Source organism: Pithys albifrons, chromosome 3 (assembly GCF_047495875.1).
Source record: "Pithys albifrons albifrons isolate INPA30051 chromosome 3, PitAlb_v1, whole genome shotgun sequence".
NCBI lineage: Eukaryota > Metazoa > Chordata > Aves > Passeriformes > Thamnophilidae > Pithys > Pithys albifrons.
This window is the reverse complement of record NC_092460.1, coordinates 72953652-72961583: the sequence shown is the minus strand read 5'-3', so window position 1 is coordinate 72961583 and position 7932 is coordinate 72953652. Positions and strand designations below refer to the sequence as shown.

Genomic DNA, 7932 nt, shown 5'->3' with positions numbered 1-7932 from the left:
CTCTACTGCAGGGAGCTGTTTTTTTCATTCGGGCATATGTATGTGCTTTGGTGTTACTCCCAACATAAAGGATTGATCACAAAGGCTGTCAGACTGAGGGCCGTGGATTAGCTGATGTTTTCCACTCTCTGGTTCATATTGCTGTGCACATGGCATAACCTAGCCAAGTGTTGTTTGTGCTGTGCCTGCTAGCGACTGCATGTATCTGTTTCTGTAAATATTGTCATGGTTGCAACCCTCCAAAACTTGTATTTGACATACAGTGGGAATTCATGTCTCAGAGTTTCGCAGGTTCCATGTTCCATCCCTCATAAGCCCTTCCTGGAGCAGTCATCGCAGATTTTGCAACTTGTGACTCTTCATTGGATGATGGCCCTGTTTACTTCCTCCAAGAAGGTATGAAGAAAGTCTTTTTTTCCCCCCTCTTTTGAGTTTTGATTTCTGCAGCAATTTACAATGTATATACCACAGGACTTGACCTCAAGGGTCCGGTAGAGACTTCAAAAATAAATTTAGCCTTTGTGGCAATGAAAAAGAACTAAGAAATATGGTCCTGCATACAAGATGCAAAGTCCAGAAAATAAATTGAGGCTGAAGAAAAATCCTGTCACGTCAAAATCAATTCTCCTAACTTGGGAGGAGGGTTTTAATTAAAAGTTTGAACCCGATGTTGCTGGGCACTTCCCTCGAGGGGCCCGAGCCTCTTGCCCAGCTGCATCTCTGACGTCCGTTCTGTCTCTCGCCTCTTCTGCAGTCCGTGGATGCGGGCGCGGCTGAGGGCACACTTCGGGGATGGGCAACAGCTTAACCTGGGCTTCTTCCGCCCCCTGGGCATATGCAGCGTGCAGGCCTGTGCCCGTGTAACTGTCACGGTGTCTGTGTGTCCCTGTCACTGTGACTGCGTGCCTGTGGCTGTCACTGCGTCTGTGTCACTGGGTCTGTGTGTCCGTGTGACTGTGACTGTGTGCCTGCGACTGTCACTGTGTCTATGTGACTGTGACTGTGTGCCTCCGACTGTCACTGTGTCTGTGTCACTGTGACTGTGTGCCTGTGTGAGAGCGGCAGTCGGTCTCGCACACGCTCCCTGGACAGCGCGGGGTGCTGTTCCAGCTGCAGCCGTGAGGCACAGCCAGCGGGACGGGCGTGGACGGAGGGATGCTGAGCCGCCCGCGCCCCCGGCCCTGCTCACCTTCGCCCCTCCCGCTCTGCGGCGGCGCCTCTCAGCCCCCTCCCTCGCCCGCCGCAGCCGCAGCCGCAGCTGAGGCCGGTGCGCGCCTCCGAGCCGCGGCTCTCCTCGCTGCCGTTCCAGCACACTCGTGCCGCTGCTCGGGAAGAGGGGAAGGCGCACCGCACCGCTCCGCACCGCACTTCTCCGCGTTCCCTCCCTCGCTCTCCCTTCACCTCTCCCGTTTCGCTTCCCTGCCGCGCTCGGGCGCGCGCTCCCGCTCGCTCGCGCGCGCCCGAGTGACATCACCCCCGTCCAATCAGCCGCCGCCGCTCCCCGGCCCCGCTCGGCCCCGCTCGGCCCCGGCGGCCCCGCGCGCGGCCGGGGCGGGGGCGCGCGGGCGGCTGTCAGACCAGCGCCGCTGAGCCGAGCAGAGCCGAGCCGAGCCGGGCCGGGCAGGGACGCGCCGAGCCGAGCCAGTCGTGCCGACCCGCCGGGGCGGGCCGGACAGGGCAAGGCAGGCAAGAGCCGTCCGAGCCATCCCCGGTGCGCAGCGGAGGCGGCGACGCGGCGGGTGACAGCCCGGCACTGCGCAGGTAGGGCACGGCAGCGGGCGCGGCGGTGTCACCCCCCGCCCACGCTGCGAAGCGAGGTCCGCGGTACAGCAGGCAGGGAAGGGACAGGGCAGCACAGCCCCCGGCACCGGGGAGGGGGCGCCGCCCCGGGTGGGTTCCCCAGGGGCGAGGAGTCACAACTTCAGCGGTGCGGGCGGCGGTGCCGGGGAGCTGGGGCAGGTGCGGGCGGCGGGGCAGGGGGAGCTGGGGCAGGTGCGGACGGCGGGACAGGGGGAGCTGGGGCAGGTGCGGGCGGTGGGGCAGGGGAGCTGGGCAGGCGCGGGTGGCGGGAGCGTCCCGAGCCCCCGCGGCCCGCGGGCGATACCGGAGCGCGGTCCCGGACGGTGGGAGCGCTCCTGGGCGGCGGCCCTTGCCCGGCCCGGGGGTCGCTGGCACGGGAATCCTCGGCCCCGGGTGCCGGGACGGGCCGCCAACCCCGCGGGAGCCCCGGCGGGATCCCCCCGGTCCTGGGCTGGCGATGGCCGCGATGCTGCCGCAGGGAAAGCCTCGTGCGGCGTTCCCTCTCCGGTTGTTATGAGCACATATGGATTTTGGCAGCGTGTGGAAAAATGCGTCCGTATCGTGGTGTTACAGACATCATTTCAGCACCGCGGTCTGTGCCCGAGCAGCCGCAACGCCGTCCGCTGACTTGTTTGCCTTTGGGTGTGTTTAATGGTGACCGGCTAAAGAGGGTTATTTTTTTGTCCATTGAACCGTCTTACACTAAAACCAATAGGGTTTCACGCAATTTCCCCCTTGTAAAATGCTAATTATGCCGGGTTTCAGTGTCGCTTTTTCGTAATGTCAGTAATTCAGACGGACTGGCAGTAACACCTGCTGGTGAGGGCAGAAATGCCATTGCTGAGCTGCGCTAAAGGCACCTGGAGCGGCTGAGCCGCACCCGAGCGAGGGGCTCTCCAGGAATTCCATCTGCTCTATGAGGCGCTGTTTAATTCTGCTTATACCGGAGATTATCTATGCAGTTAATCAACTATTCTCCATTTCATAATGAAAGTAAACTATGACCTCTGAGCTGCGAATGTTTTCAAGTGTTACATCGTAGCATGTTTATGTAACAATATTATAAAGTAGTTATGTTAAGGCACATAAAATATTTAAAGTTTCTTAACATTTTAAAAACAAATCATTATGTAATTACTGGTCTGTACGACTTAGACAAAAATATGCCTTAAAAATGCAGCCCCCTTTGCAGACGTGGCTGTATCAAAGAAGGTGTTAACCAATATACTGTATTTAGTATCATTCTTTGTATAAAATTACTTGCAACCAGTAAAAATAGCTGATACAGGACTTGAAATTTGATAAGAACAGGGGAAACCTTTATGAAATAACCTGAAGTTGTAAAAATTCTCAGTTTTTCTCTTCACCATTAGTGACTTTTAAGTGTCCTTCTTGTAGTGCAAATATTGTACAAGTCTTTAAAAAGGATGATGTTTGGCCCATGCTGTGTAGGTAATAATAACCAAAATTTTGTTAGTAGGAACTTTGCTTAATGTTTCTGGAAACTGTTGGTAGTATGAAGCTTTTGTGTTGTTATTAACATTCAAATGTATATCATCAGCATCAGTTGCTTAGTTTTTGTATTTGTCTTCAGTGATAGTTGACATGATAACAAAATATACCTTTTCCATACCTACATTTCACAATTGTAAAAATAACCTAGGCAAAGTGCTTCTGTTCTTGTCCATATTTGTATTATCCACAGTGATGTTCCAAACCCACAAAAGATTTACAGTTTTACTTCTGACAGATGTGAATAGGTAATGCAACCTCAACACAGCTTCATAATAATGTAAGAAACTATTTGTTTTCATAGAATATTAAACTGAGTATCTTAAACACCTTCTGTAGAAGAAATTCCACATTAGTGATATGGAATAAATATCTTTTAAGTGCCTTTTTGAGCATGTCCTTCTGATACAGTCTTAACTACATGATCACATACTTTTTTTTTTCTACAGGAACCCTGTCTCTTTCCCTACATGGAATAGATGGAGCTCACTTAACACAATTCAGTGTTTTTCACTGATCTTTGTGTGAGCCCATGATTTATTTATTCCATGTTACTTGGCTCTGCTTTGAAGACAGAACTGATAACATCTGTATGAGCTTTGCTCAAATGCTTATCATTATGTGATCAGAATGTCTCACAAAGAATTATTAGTTTATCAAACACTGCCTGAGACAAGACTTGTACAAATGGTGAACAGAGACATGAAGAGGGGTTAGGTGAAAAGTATTTACTCACTTTTGTTGTTCAATTTGAAATGTCTACAATTCTTGTAAATACCTTAGCTCAAGTTATGCTTGCTACTGTGTTTTGCAACAGGCCTGAGTGCTCCACATGTCTGAGAGTGGATAGGGAATAGGAGGAATTCACAGTTAATTACGAACTGTGGCAATTTTGGGTTAAATGGTGTGCTGTGTAAGAGTAAGAGGAACGGGAGGAACTATAAAAAGGGAGAACTTCAGTAATTAAAGCCTTTGCAGTATATTACAGAGCCCCTGTGCCTTTTTTGTTTCTGCAAGCCCTCAGTTACTACACATGTTCCTGTTCTTCAGTAGGTAATACAAGAGTCTTACCTGCATTAGGTTCTATATCATCCTATGCATACATGTCCCATATACTTTCTTAAAATATAAAAGATTAAGGGAATTAAAACCTCAACAAACAACAAATCCTGAAAATGCAGAAGAAGTTGTATTTTCAAAGCAAATTTCTTCTTGTCTTACTATATTGGAGCTATAGTTGCTATCAACAGGATTGGAAAAGTTGAATCCTCTGCTAAAGCTCTGGAACTTTCACCATTATGACTGATAGCATTAAGAGAACACAGTGCCTTTCATATACAACAGTGATAAAGCAGAATGGCATAACTTGTAGTACATTTGCTTAAGTACTGTAAAAGTGGTTGAAGACTGTAGTCCTTTCTGTTCTAGGCTTTAGAGAATATTACCGTGGGAGATGAGGGCTCTTTTGTTAGTCTTCTGCAAGAACAATCCTTTTCACTTCACTGTTTCTATGTATCATAAAACGTAGAAATAATAATCATAATACTAATAATAGTCTCCTATTCATCGTGTAGCCAATCTCAGTCTTAATTGTTTAGGTATTCCTGGAATTGAAACCATTCCAAATTTCAGTTTCTTGTCTCAGTCAGTCCTGTCTCTCCTTGCTTTTTGCCTGTCATCATTCCTTCCACTTACTTTTCTTTATTCCTTGCAACTTCACCTTCTTAATTTGCTACATCAGTCTGGTCTATTCTCCTTTCCTCAGTCTCCAGCCACTTTTTCTGTGCTTATTTTTTTTTTTGTAATTCCTCTTCGTAGAGGAAGCCCAAGTAGTTTTTGTTCTTCTCCATTGAAACAACGCAGTTCAAACCAGAAGCTGGTTGGATTTTGAGACATTTTTAGAGATACATGAAAGAACATAGCATTGACTTAAATAAAGCTCCTCTGTGCTGATGACTTCAAAACATTATCATGAACAGTTTCTGAAGTAAAAGACACTTCTGCTGAAAGAAATTAAAAAATTGTTGTGTTTCTCCTCCATTGTTCCTTTTAAAAAAATGAACTCTTGAAGAAATTTTTCAATGTGGCATGTAAGTTTGCGTTTATATGCATTGGTAGAAAGCAAGGACAGACAGGACATTTTGTCCACGTTGTAACTGCTAGTAAACATAGAAATAATAAACAACCTAAATAGTCCTAATTATGAAGAGAAATCAGCAATTCTGACTGGAGCATATACTCTGTTTTTGCTTAACTCAGCTACGGTTTGCGGGGCTCTGTGCTGACAAATAAAATAACTGATGTTTTGAATTTTGTTTGCATCCATACTAAGTTCTTCATTTTATGTTAAGGTTTAGTTACAGCTTCTTTAGAGAAATATTTACAAAAAGGTGATGTAAGCCTCTCGGTCAATTGAGATCTGAATAAAACTGGTGGAGCTACCACTGCACCACAGTATTTTGTTCACATAAGATAGTCTTTTTGATGTGATAGAACAGTGATGCTGAAAGGGTTTTTTTAATTTTTCAATTTTCATATTTTGTAGATTTTAAGAACACAGTAGATATAATGCTGTAGATTTTAGTGAATTAATATTTAGCAGTTTGTAGCATAAAGTCCTTCTATCTCTACCCCTGCTCCAGAACAGGCAGCTAAGATCTGCCAGCTCTTTAGTCTTATTCTCAAGGTACCAGATTAAAGCATATCAGAAGAGAACATAAACATGGAGCAGTGTGACCCGAAGCCCTGGAGAGTGTCCAGAGAACCTTTGTGTGCTGAAGAAGAGGAGGTGGATGAAGACAGAGGGTCCCCAATTCAACAGGGGTGGGAACTGGGAGGGGACAGAGGTGGAACTGGACATGTGGACAGTAGTGATTGGATAGGTTATATTATAAAAGCTATAGAATTTAGAGCTTGCTAGGGTGTGCATTGATGTATTCCTGGATGAGCGGGGTTGCTCATTAAAGTGCCTGCCCATTATCTTATCTCCTACAAAACTTGGCTTGGAGTCTTTTTTACAGACTTTTACGGCAACAACAGTATTTACAATAACTTGGTAGCTTTCATGTCTGAAATGAGGGGCATGGTTGAGCTGTGCTTGGCACTAAGACTGAATAATTAATGTGAGACAATATCTTAAAGAAATATATATATTTGACAAGTTCTTTGTTTTTATGTAATGCTTTTACAATTTGCACACAGTGACCAGATTATACATTGTTCCTATGCAAATGAGTTATCTGGGACATAGAGATCAGGATTTAGTCATGAGACAAGTGATCTTTCTATATTTTTACTGAAAACATCCTGCTTTACCATAGACAGTTCAATTTTCTCCACTTTAGCAAGAGTTGAACACAAGAGTTGAACTTAATGAAAGTTGCTGTTGATTCCTGGTCAAGCCAGTACTCAAAGTTTTTACACATGGACTTGAATTTACTGCTGTATTAGTTTTTCCATGAAATTTCTTTTCCCTAAAGTGAGTAATGCACTTCAGCTTCACAACAGCTAAATTTCATTTGTCAAAATCAAGGAAAGGTGTTCATATGTTCAGTTGAGCATTGGAACACATTTCTCAGACAAGTTGTGCAGTTTCTCCCCTTGAAAGTTTTCAAGACTCAAATAGATAAATCCCCCAGCAATCTGATCAAGTGTCTTAGCTGACCCTGCTTTGAGCAGGAGGTGAGGATGGAAATCTCCTGACCACCCTTGCAACATGAATTATCTTATGACATCCTGACATCACTTACAGAATGAAGTACCCTATAATGTTATTCTGTCATTTTCTGTAAGGGGAAAACACCAATATGCAGCCTGAACAGCACTTTCTGAAAGGGGCAGGATGGCTTTGCCAGCAGTCAAAATATTCAATGTGTGAAGGAAGTATTTGGTGTTACAGACCAAGTTCACTTTATGGTTTTCATTGGTAGTTGTATTTAAATGCCCTGCTAGATTTGCTGTGTGCATTAGGTGGGCTTGATGTTATGTTATAGATCTGTTTTAAGGGAGATCATACCAGAATTCAGTAGCTTGGTCTGTTGAGATTGGTGTGTTTTAAGTAATTGTGGTACTTTATCTTCAGTTTCACTGAAAGAAAGGATCCCTTCTATTAATACAGCTGTTTTATATTATTAAACATATTTTTATACAAAATCTCATACTCTTAACCTGAATGTAAATATTTAAAACAAACACTGGGTGCTGCAAGTGGAACAGACTGTTTATGTTGTCTCGATGTAGTTCCAGGTTAAGATGTTAATGTTTATGGGAGTGATCAGTGCTTGCTAAATGAGATACATAATTAGGTGCCTTGTCTCAAGCAGAGGAATAGGACAACAGAAAAGTGACAAGTTCTACTGTCAGCTGCAGTGAGATGGGAAGTTTTGGGTTTACTACAACTGGGACAGAAGTCCATGTCATTTTAAACTTCTGTGTTCTGTAAAACCAACGGGTTTTTTTGAGTGCCAACTTATAATTCAAGTAATATGTGATGCCGTGATGAAAATGTAATTTCTTGAAAGCTGTCTTGATTGTGTGTTTACCATGAATTCACCTTTCACATATAATTTTGGTTTTCACTATATCTATACTTCAGATCTTTTGTGTTGAAGACTAATCATA

At 44.9% G+C, this 7932-nt stretch overlaps 1 protein-coding gene across 1 annotated transcript in view; it reads left to right on the top strand.

Annotated features, from left to right (window-relative positions):
- Nucleotides 1–1371: 1371 nt before the first annotated feature.
- Nucleotides 1372–7932, top strand: part of CNTN1 (contactin 1) — a 223267-nt gene continuing 216706 nt past the window's right edge. Inside the window, exon 1 of the mRNA XM_071552378.1 lies at nt 1372–1761. The gene's annotated coding sequence lies outside the window, so the exon portion shown is untranslated. The remainder of the gene's footprint in view (nt 1762–7932) is intronic.